This window comes from Leucopleurus acutus, assembly GCF_964270905.1.
Source record: "Leucopleurus acutus genome assembly, chromosome: 9".
Lineage (NCBI taxonomy): Eukaryota > Metazoa > Chordata > Mammalia > Artiodactyla > Delphinidae > Leucopleurus > Leucopleurus acutus.
This window is the reverse complement of record NC_139144.1, coordinates 84,674,642-84,686,922: the sequence shown is the minus strand read 5'-3', so window position 1 is coordinate 84,686,922 and position 12,281 is coordinate 84,674,642.

The window sequence follows — 12,281 nt, the reverse complement described above, 5'->3', positions numbered from 1 at the left end:
AAGACCCAACGAAGCCAAAGATAAATAAAATAAATAAATAAAGTTAAGTGTTAAAAAATAAAAAAGTGGGGGTGGGAGGGTTCCGTTTATACAATCCAAAGCATTTAACAAAAGGTGTCTTATCTCTGTACCATTACCCTGGGTAGGATGACTTTAAGTTAAGGGCCAGAGTCAGCTTCACAGCTATGTCTTTTACCCTGGGAGGTCTCGCTCCTGCATCACAGCTAGACCACAGTGCAGAAGATGGAATTTCTTCTAGGGAGTTCATAGGCATCATTGTTGTATATTATTCTGCTTATGTAATATATTTCATGCAGCCTGAGCACACCAGGCACTTGCTAGGATCAAATATAAATGACTGCTTTTTTATTTTTTGCTTTCAAGGAACTCACAGCTCTAACACCGGTCAGTACGCAAAAGATTCTAGGTCTTCAACACAGCATTAAACATGTAATATTACTACTGCAAGCTTGAATTCAGATTATAGACTTACTAGAATTCAGTTGTACTGAATTGACAGGAGCTACAGGCTCTGCAACTTGATAAAGGGGTTTGAAATGATTAAAACGAAATGTTAATAAATAGACAACAATGGGAGACTATCAGTGTGTGACAAGCTTTAAATTTAAGAACATTACATTCGTTTGTATCAATTCCTTCAATAATGTTAATTTTCAAGAACATTAAATTCTGTCTAGTGTACTGAAGCTGGTAATTATAATGTATAAAAATAGCTGAATAACCAGGGTAGTGCCAATTACTCTGTCACTCATGAGTAATCAATTATTTTTGTGCAGCACAATATATATATAGTGCCTTCACACAGAGTGATAATGTACAGCACATAAATGCAAAATAATTTTTCAAAAGCGTGGTGAGGCACGCCTGAAAGCCTTAGCAGATTTCCTTGAGAGCTAGGTTATGTCTCTCCGAGGAGTGCTCAGTCAAATGGTTTGAAGAGATGTTGGTCCTGGGCTGGCTAATGTGTCAGCATCCCAGGGATCCTGGATACACAGCTTCCCCGTGCTTTAGATGACCCACGATGACTGGCCGACCAAATGTCGGCTATTGAGTTTCTGTGTGATGAGTAGACTGTGTGATGGAATGGGTAAACTACAGTGGGGATGATGGTGTCTGTATTAGGAATAGTCATCGTCCCTCCAGGATTTCCCTGTAACTTCCCAGCAGCCACGCTATGAAGATAGGAGATTCTTGTCTGAGGCTGGTCATCCCCGGTGCATCTTTTTCATCTATATTCTTTTTTTTAAATTTGTTTATTTTTCTTTATTTTACTTTTGGCTGCATCTTCATTACTGCATGCGGGCTTTCTCTAGTTGCAGCGAGCAGGGGCTACTCTTCCTTGTGGTGTGCAGGCTTCTCATTGTGGTGGCTTCTCTTGTTGTGGATCATGGGCTCTAGGCATGTGGGCTTCAGTAGTTGTGGCATGTGGGCTCAGTAGTTGTGGCTCACGGGCTCTAGAGCACAGGCTCAGTAGCTGTGGTGCATGGGCTTAGTTGCTCTGTGGCATGTGGGATCTTCCCAGACCAGAGCTCAAATCCGTGACCCTGCATTGGCAGGCAGATTCTTAACCAGGGAAGCCCTCACCTATATTCTGGTGTACTCACCAAACCCTTGACTTTTGGAAGCCCTCAGCAGGGAGCCTTTCAGATGTCTCAACACAGTCCCCTTCCTTAGTTACAGGCTCTTTAAGAAAGGAAGCTCAGGAAGAAACTGATACAATTCAGAAACAACAGGAGGACCACTTTATAGTGTTGTTGTTAGAATTAAGTAAGATGTTTATAGAGCATTTACTATGTGCCAAGCACTGGTTTAATAGACATTAAATTATTATTATTACTATTACTTGTTATGAATGATAATTATACACTGGACCTAATTGCTTATTTCATGCTCTAACAATCGATTTCCCCTTTATGGAAAACTACGTAGTCACAAAGGAGGTAATAGAGAGATACTTCTTTTTGTAAGTGCTGTGTTTCATTTTTGTTTTATGCATAATTTCCATTAAAACCCCTCAAATTGAAGTACACACACACAAAGTTGGACCCAGAGGTGCCCTAGAGGATGCTAGGTAGAGGATTATACAAAGCAAATTATTGGATTCAGTGAGTGGTATTTATTTTTTGTGTTTTTTTTTTTTTTTTTTTTTGCGGTACGAGGGCCTCTCACTGTTGTGGCCTCTCCCGTTGTGGAGCACAGGCTCCAGATGCGCAGGCTCAGCGGCCATGGCTCACGGGCCCAGCCGCTCCGCGGCATGTGGGATCTTCCCAGACCAGGGCACGAACCTGTGTCCCCTGCATCGGCAGGCGGACTCTCAACCACTGCGCCACCAGGGAAGCCCCAGTGAGTGGTATTTATTGAACATTCACTAAGGAGCTCTAATAAAAGAGTGAACCTTTATTCTTCCCTGTGGGAGTGTGTACTATAGCACAGGGGAGGGGAAAGAGTGTATGTCAGATACAAAGGATTTATTGCAAATGCAAGCAGAGGTCTAGGACAAGGTACACAGAACAACGGGATAACTAATGTTGGGATAATCCGTCCTAGATGAAGCTAGACAAAAATTCACAGAAGCTGAGCTATAAGCAACTTGAAAGGGGGCATGGGTAGGAGGGAACGGGAGGGGCTGGGATGAGGGAATTGTCAGCATGAGGACTGGGACGAGGGCTCAAGTCAACCCTCTGTGAGTGTGTGTGTGTTGGTGTAAGAGAGAGAGAGGCGTTGGGTATTAAAAACCAGGAGAGGAGATTATGAGCTAGGGAGTAATTGGGAGGAAAGACTCCTGGTTGTTTTTATTGCCTGGTAAGCACTGAGCAACATGATGGGGATCCATGATGTGAACAAGCAGAGCCAGACTCTGCCTTCATGGAGCTTACAGTCTAGAGGGCACCCAGACATGACTAAAGGCACAGAGATCGGCTGAGAGTCACCTGCAGTAATCTGAGGGTGGCTTGAACGAGGCGGTGTCAGAGGGCGCTTTAGGCACTGTAAAAGGTAAGCCCAGAATTCCCAGTGGCTTGACACAATAATAGTTTGTTTCACACTGGGTCACAGCCCAATAGGTCTCTTCCTGGAAGACAGCCTTCCAAGTGCTCATTCAGAGACCTAGGCTCCTCTGTCTCGTGGCCCCATTACGCTCTGAGACCTAAGAGCCTACTCCATTCAGCTGGTGGATGGGGAAAGAGCCTTGGGAATGTACATCTGCTTCGTAAGTACTAAGTGGCACAAGTAACATCAGCTTACATTCCTTGGGCAAGAACTAATCATATGCCTTCTTCTGCAGCCCAGATGCTAGGGGCTTAGGAAGTAGTTTCTGTCTGGACAGCTCCTCCCCTGTGATAATTGCACACTACAGAGGAGGAGCTCAGATCTTGGGTTGTCAGACAGTGGTCTCTGCTACAGTTGGGTTGGTGAGACATGAATGAAATAGAGAGTAACCCAGGGGCTGGAATCCACAGGGCAGTTAATTAAGCTTCTGTGATGGATTGGATAGGATATCTGAGGGGAAGGTGGGAGTTCTGGATGACTCCCAGGTTTTTGACTTGGACAAAAAAGTCAACGGTCTTTACATTTACAGAGATGAGAAACAGAGGAGAGGGAGGCAGGTTGTTGGGGGGAGAAAGGAAAGAACAGAAATTTGATTTTGGATACGTAGAGTTTCAGGTACCTGGTGATATCCAAGTGAAGGTGACCAATTAGGGATTCTGTGGGTCTGAAGTTTAGGGGAGATATCTAGGCTGGAGAAGGGGATGTCTTTAGAACGTAGAACGTAGATGGTGGTTGGTGTCATGGAAGAGGTTGAGCATTCTACTGTCTTTGTCCAAGTGAGAGGCAGTGGGGTCGGGGATCAGGGCCCCTGCTGTGGGGATGGATAGGGAATGTTGTAGGGGAGAAGAGGCAGGAGCCAAGCCACAGCACCACATCCAAAATTGCAATTAAAGGGCCGGAAGGATAGCACTGCATTTGATAGAAATGGGGGAATTGGAAAGGAGTGGTGATTCAGAAGCGGGGTGATTCATTAAATTAAATTTAATGCTTTAATCCATAGCATTAAAGAAGGGACGTTGCAAGTAATCCCTCTTCTAAGTCATTGAAACCTCAGGAGATACAGGAGAGGAAAGGTCAGGGAGTGCTTCTTCTATGGAATATTGAACCATGTGCTTAGATACAGTCCCCTTGATACTGAGTGTTAGAAGGAGGGCTCTGGAAGACCACACAGGGAGTCTTCGTGCATGCTCATAGTTCATGGGTAGAGGAAGAAAAAGAGTGTGTAGGACCACAGAGAAGAGAGGAACACAGTGGAGGATGGCGTCAAGAACGGAGGATTAAAAAGGAGAGTCAAGTGAGAGAATAGTTAGCAGGGTGAATGGCAGGAGGCATTTACATGGGGGACACGCGACACATCAATAAACGTGTAATCTTCATAATTTGCGTTTCAAAATTGTATCAGTAAAACGACAGTTCTCATTTATGGAGCTTGGCATGGATTAACGGGGCTGTTGTATACACGGATGTTTGATTTTTGTTTTAGAAAAGAATTAAAATGGCCTAAAGTCTTGTTTCATAAGAGAGTTAAAGGCTAACACGAGAAGCCATGAACATGAGTTTGCAATCTGTTGGAAGTGAAGGACATAACATACCTCAAATGGCTCAGGGCCAGTAAGAGATTTGGTTTAGGAGTTGTTCTGCAGCCGCAGAGAAGGGAGATAGATTCAGTACACTTGTAGCCAACAGATGTCAGTGTTGTGATGTGCTACACAGCCTGGTTTTGGCGTCTCCTCTCATGTCATACTTCAGACTTTGATTTAATATTATGAATATTGTTAGCTACCTCTCCCCCTTAAAATACACCAGCAAAAGTACATTATAATGAAAGCTCTTCTGCATACAGAGAACTGCTTCTCACACTCTGGAAGTGTCATCAGATCTTGAGAATGAACAAGAGTTAGTGTCGTTTCAATGCATCTCTTTGCAAAAACTGCAAAGTGATGGCACTCGGGTGACACTGTATCTGATAATGAACGTCTTGGAATGAACAGGGGAAATAGTCAATGGTGAGGAATATATTGGCTAAATGTTAACACAGATCTTTTTTCTTTTGACACAGTCACCGGCTCTAAAGAGTATCAACTTTATTCTTTCATCAGGCTCCATTGTATCCTTTGAAAAATTATGCTTGTTTAAGAGATGCAACAGCTACATAGCATATGCTCCATCCTTCTCACTGCATGCCTAGGTGTCATGGAGGCTGGGATCCAGTTGTTTTGTGGGTTCAAGCAACCCCGAGAAGACTATGAGTTGGGCGGGCAGTTGATTTCTCCTTGTTCTTTGGGGAGCCTGACACTGTGACCAAAAGCACATGTTGTCAGAGGCTGGACAGAGCTACATGTCTCACCAGGCTGCTTGTTTGTTTTCAGACCTTTTCCCAAAGTGGTGGCTTGGATATTAAACTTTTAACCCAATGATGTTGAGCTCACAGATGGAATTCTTTTTGTCCCAGTCTAATTTCTTTTTTCCCTGTGGGTGTGACAGAGTTGCTGACAGTGTAAACAACTGTCTGGTGACAGCACAGGTAAGGAGAGGGGATGACACAGGGGTCAAAGTCACAAGAAGAGAAGCTATACTCCTGAAAAGCTGCAGCTGCCTAGCCATCTTGTATTTTCAAGTCTATTCAGGGATTTGGCCTTCCGTGTCGTCTGGCTTCCTAGATATGATCGTCTGCTCTTTTGAGCAACGTTCTGCCGAAAGGAAGGAAACTTGAACTCTGACTGTTGGTACTGGAGAAAATAATTCTGATTTCCAGGACTCAGTTTACCTAGTTCTAATACAGAGGTAATAGTGACTTCTCAGCAGTTGGAAAGATGCACACTTAATCATGATGACTATGAAACTGCAGAATGTAGTGGGAAGGTTCAGCCTTAGAGAGTAAGGAAGCTAAAGGTGGATGCTGATGACAGCATGGTGCTTTCTGAGATATTTTATTGGATGTGACATTGGGTCTCACTCTCTCATTTTCACTGTTAATGGCTGCTTGTGATAGAAACCAGAAATCTGGTTTTGGCTTTGAGTCATAATCAGAATTTGGGCACTTCTTCCACAACTTCTGGCAAATTGCTGGACTTTCTAGTATTATCCCAGCAAAATTCCTGGTGCTGAGTGTGGGCAGTTGTAACTTTAAGGTCTATCTTCAGCATCTGTTATGAGGTTCCTGGTGCTGAGTGTGGGCAGTTGTAACTTTAAGGTCTATCTTCAGCGTCTGTTATGAGGTTCCTGGTGCTGAGTGTGGGCAGTTGTAACTTTAAGGTCTATCTTCAGCGTCTGTTACGAGATTCTTGGTGCTGAGTGTGGGCAGTTGTAACTTTAAGGTCTATCTTCAGCATCTGTTAGGAGATTCCTGGTGCTGAGTGTGGGCAGTTGTAACTTTAAGGTCTATCTTCAGCGTCTGTTACGAGATTCCTGGTGCTGAGTGTGGGCAGTTGTAACTTTAAGGTCTATCTTCAGCGTCTGTTAGGAGATTCCTGGTGCTGACTGTGGGCAGTTGTAACTTTAAGGTCTATCTTCAGCGTCTGTTAGGAGATTCCTGGTGCTGAGTGGGGGCAGTTGTAACTTCAAGGTCTATCTTCAGTGTCTGTTATGAGGTTCCTGGTGCTGAGTGTGGGCAGTTGTAACTTTAAGGTCTATCTTCAGCGTCTGTTACTAGATTCCTGGTTTTGCCCTTTTACAACCCCAGCCACCCCTTTCCCTCTTGCCGCACCTTCTGTCCCTAATATGTGCTCCATGAACAAACCTACACAAACCTACACACGATGCAACTGTACAGAATCCAGTACACACACACATAGTAGATATAAAGCTTTCAGTAGAGTAGGGCATTCAGAAATGCATATGTGGCAAAAATAAAAGCAAATACTTAGAGTGTTAAATCATATCTGACTTAAGAATAGTTTTCTTCTATTACTAAAAACTCTACATTCCAATATATAATTATTTATAATAAATGCAAAAGTGGTTTTTCGAAAATACTGATAGTATTTGGTTGTATGAGGGATATAAATGCATATTAAAGAGGAAGATATTATTTTAGTATACGGATTATAATAAATGCCTTTTTAATTGAAATTTTATTGAGTTAATTGTAGATTCGCATGCAGTTGCAAGAAATAATACAGAGAAGTCCCATGTACCGTTTACTCATTTTTTCCCCAATGGTAGCATCTTGCAAAACTGTAGTATACTATCACAACTAAGATATTGACATGGATAAAATCTACCCTTCTTATTCAGATTTCCCCAGTTTTATTTGTGTGTGTGTGTGTGTGTGTGTGTGTGTGTGTGTGTGTGTGTGTATTGGGTTCTATATCGTTTTATCATATCTGTGTATCCATCACTACCGTCAAGATCCTAAACAATTCCATCACAAGGATCCTTCCAGCTGCCCTTTTGTAATCACACCGACCTCCTTCCCTTCTACCACACTTTCTGTCTCTAATTTGTTCTCCATTGTCATTATTTTGTCATTTCAAGAATGACAAATGGAATTATACAGTCTGTAACCTTTTGGGATTGGCTTTTTTCACTCAGTGTAATTCCCCTGAGACTCATCCAAATTGTTTTGTGCATCAATGGTTCATTCCTTTGTATTGCTGAGTAGTGAGTGTTCTGTGGTATGTATGTACCACTGTTTGTTTAACCTACCTATGGACGGGCATCTGGACCATTTCCAGCTTTTGACTGTTACAAAGCAGGTTGCTTTGACCCTTCGTGTACAGGTTTTTGTGTGAATACAAGTTTTTCCTTTCTCTGGGATAAACACCTAAGAGTACAACTGTTGTGTCATATGGTAGTTGTCTGTTTAATTTTATAAGAAACTGCATGTATTAGTTTCCTATTGCTGCTGCAAATTTAGTGGCCCAAAACAACACAAATGTATTCTCTTATAATTTCTGAGGTCAGACCTCTGAAATCAGTCTTACAGGGCTGGCAGTGTTAATTCCTTCTGAAGGCTCCAGGGGAGGATCTATTCCTTGCCTCCACCAGCTTCTAGAGGCTCATCATGGTCCCTCCTTCTATGTTTAAAGCCTCTGCAGCATCTTCTCTTCTCTCTGATGTTTGGCTTTCCTCTTATAAGGACGCTTGTGTTTACATTGCACTCACTAGATAATCCAGGATAATCTCCCCATCTCAAGATTTTAACTTAATTACATCTGCAAAGTCTCTTTTGTCATATAAGGTAACATTTCCAAAGTTTCTGGAGATTAAGACATGGACACCTTTTGCGGGCCATCATTCAGCCTGCCATATTGTCAAAGTGTTTTCCAGAATGACCATGATTTTACATTCGCACCAGTCATGTATGAGTGATCCATTTTTCCCTGCAGCCTCAGCAGTATTTGATGTTGCTACTATTTTTCGTTTTAGTCATTCTGGTAGGTGTGTAGTGATATCTCTTTGTGGTTGGTTTTAATTTGTATTTCCCTGAGGGCTGATGATGTTGAATACCTTTTCATGTGCTTTCATGTCTTCTGCCCATTTTCTAATGGATTGTTCATTTTTTTAACTGTTAAATTTGGAGAGTTTAAAAATATTTTTTTACGTACTAGTCTTTTGTTAGATATGTCATTTGCAAATATTTTCTCCCAGTCTGCACCTTGCTCTCTGTCCTTGTCACATGTTTTTTTGCAAAGCAAAAGTTCTCAATTTGATATGGTCTGATTTTGTCAACTTTTCCTTTTACGGATTATGCTTTTTGTGTCAAATCTAAGAACTTGTTGCCTACTCCTGGACCCGAAGTTTTTCTCCTTTTTTATTGTGTTATGTTTTTTGTTTTACACTTAAGTCCGTGATCCATTTTGAGTTAATTTTTGTAGGAGTAAATTCTTGTAATAGAAAAAAATGGAATGATATGAACAGATTTCAGAGTCTTTTGGTTCCTGAAGCTTGTATTCGTCTTGTCACTACTTTAGTAAGACTGTCAATTGGTGCCAAAATAAGCATCCACTTTGCAGATAAACTGTGCCTGATGGTAGGTTTTTTTTTTTTTTAAACAAATTAATTAATTTTTGGTTGCGTTGGGTCTTCGTTGCTGTGCATGGGCTTCTCATTGTGGTGGCTTCTCTTGTTGTGGAGCGTGGGCTCTAGGTGTGCGGGCTTCAGCAGTTGTGGCACGCGGGCTCAGTAGTTGTGGCTCGTGGGCTCTAGAGCGCAGGCTCAGTAGTTGTGGTGCATGGGCTTAGTTGCTCCACAGCATGTGGGATCTTCCGAACCTGTGTCCCCTGTGTTGGCAGGCAGATTCTTAACCACTGCGCCACCAGGGAAGTCCCCTGATGGCAGGTTTTAATAACTAAACAAATCTAAACCATTTCTGATTCCCCTGAGCAGAGCCCTGGGCTCTTTTTCATGTATACATCAAAAAAAGGAATGCAGGCTTTGTAGTCTTTTTCTGAAGAAAAATAACAACAACAGAAAAGCATTCTATGACATCCTGCTAAGTTTATTTTATTATGGGCCTGAGTCATTTTTAACTGTTGCCTTATTAGGAAAGAGCTCTGTGAACTGGTTTAATTTTCTCGGCACTGGTTGTTTCATTACATATTCTCCTGGCTTTGGAAGTGAGAAGTGCCTTTTTCAGTGGTTAAGCATCCAGTTACGTTTCATGTTATATTGTTGGACTATGGCTGGAGGGTACTGCTGAGGCAGGTAGAAGAGGGAATTTTGGAAAGGGATTAGGGAGAAACTGGTAAAAGCTTAAAATAAATATTTCAAAGGTTGGGACAAAAAACCTCAGTGTTATCAGTATTATTGGTGAAGAAGAGATCCAGTGAGGGTCTTTTACTCCACTGTGGATTTTTTTACTAAAGAAGTAAGTATAAACTTGTATCTCCCTTGGAGACATTCAGGAGTGTTCACTGTCATCATAAATCCTTGTTCTGGTAATTTTATATTACTAATTCCATGATGGATTTCATACTCTGCCTATGGAAGGAAGAAATTCAGAATATAATGTATGCATTCTGAGTTTCAAACAGTCAGTATGGGAAATGAAGTTGCTTTTGTAATAAATATAGTAACTGGATTGGTAAAGATAATTATGGAATGATTCTACCCTTGGCCCTTGAAGACAGATTCCACTGAAATCAATGAAATTACATGCATGGATCAAAGATCGAACATTGATTAATTTTCACACGTCAAATTAAATCAGCTCACAAACCAGTTGCTACATGTGCTAGGAGAGCTATTTTTAAAATATATAATCAGATCTTTATACTCTTGCAAAAATTATTAGTTTTAAAGAGAATATTTTATACATGTTATTTTGTTGTCAAAAATGTGATAAAATAATATGAATATTAGTACTGCACACATATCTTGAAAATGATGAATGCATAATTTCAAGGACCTTGGTGATGTACTTGGTCTCCTCAATTGTAGCTTTGATTGTAGATCATCAAATGAAGGGAATAAGCCTCTAAAAATAAAGATGGCACTGTTGTAGTCTTTCTTCTTTCAAAGCAAAGAAGGAAGTGAATATACTAAAGGAAGGCAGAAAACCTGGATCTTCCTGAGCTCACAGTATCATCTCCTCCAGCCACCTGTACTCAACTTATATTGTCGTTGCTCTACGTTCTCAGCATGAGAGCATGGAAGTGTCATGCATATCATGACCTGCAGTCTCCTCCCTACATGGCTGGATCACACCTCCTCAAATATCCCGTTTCAGACTTGAATCTAGAGACAAAGAGGCGCCATGTGACAAGCTAACCTCTTGACCAGAGTCTCTGCTTTCTTTTTTTTGGTGGTTCCGCAAGGTGTGCGGGATCTTAGTTCCCCAACCAGGGATTGAACCCATGCTCCCTGGAGTGGAAGCGTGGAGTCTTGCCACTGGACTACCAGGGAAGTCCCCAGAGTCCCTACTTTTATCTTTTTGGATTACCTGATCATATTTTCTGACTTTGCCTCATTTTCTTTTGCTTACAGACATTTCTATGATAGGTATACCATTCTTTTATTTTTGTATAATTTGTGCAAAACTTGGTATGAAAGAGGTGGGACTGCATTCCTGCCCAGTGAATGAGTGTGACAGATGTTCTCTTTGGCTCAAAAGGGCCCCTCTTGAGGTCCACACACTTTCATGTCTTTCCTTGGCCTTATGGTTGAGGGCTGTGTTTGTCTTCCCTGGTCTCTCCTTGCAGAAGTACTAGCTGCCTCCTGTGAATTTCCTCAGCACCCTGTCTGATTCCATCTTAGAGAATGTCCAACTCTTTACCTTCCTCTAATTACCTATGTGGCAGTCATATCTCTCAATAGACTGGAGGCCTCTAGAGGGCCCAGGTCATGTCACAGCTACTTTTGTGGTTTCACGTGGCATGTGTTTGCGGCCCAGAGCAGATTAGGCACAGGATAACAGTGGACAGGTTGTGTTAATGCTTTCCATATATTCGAAAGTCTGAGGCATATCATGATACTTAGCTGAGCTACATATGTTATAACATTTAATGACAAGAATTTTGTTGTTCTGGATTAGAGATTTCAGATCAGTTGGTCTACTGTCCTTATGATCAAATTTTCTGTATTTACGTCTTCAGAAGATATAAATTATCTCCTCTCTTTGCTCCCGGTTTTTATCTCCTAGGATGAGAAACATGCATATACATGCCCTTCTTGCTAATCACTACTTTGTGACTAATCATCAGGGACCTTAAATTTAGAAGAAAATGTGTAAAATTCATGCCCTGCATTTGTTTCTAGGGAGCCACTGGGGTATTTTCTTGAAAAAAGAAAATCACAGTCTCAATCCTCTTATTATTAATATGAGATGATCCTTAGAATCAACACGTTATATAACGAGCATGAAAAACAACATGATATTCTTACAGAGGAGTTATCGTCCATAAAAGAATGCCTCCAGTTTTCAGGCAGAAGTATAGTATAAATCCAAAGTACAATTATTATTTTATGTGTTTAATTATTATTAAAAGTAGGTCTGTAAAGCGAGGAAGATATGTTTTCCAAGAAAACAGGAAACAAATTTGCTTTCACTAACTAGTCATACCTAGTAGAAAGCTATTAATTTTCTTCCAAGAATAAAACAGAATTGCAAGCGGGTGTTTAAAAAATGCATTAAAATGGCAATGTGCGTATAATTTAAATGAGCCAAGAGCTGCTAATTATTCTGGCATGTGTTCAGTTACTTTTGTACTATTACTCCTCTGATGTAAACAAGAGAAATCCTCTTTAATTGTCAAAAATAGCTTTTAGTA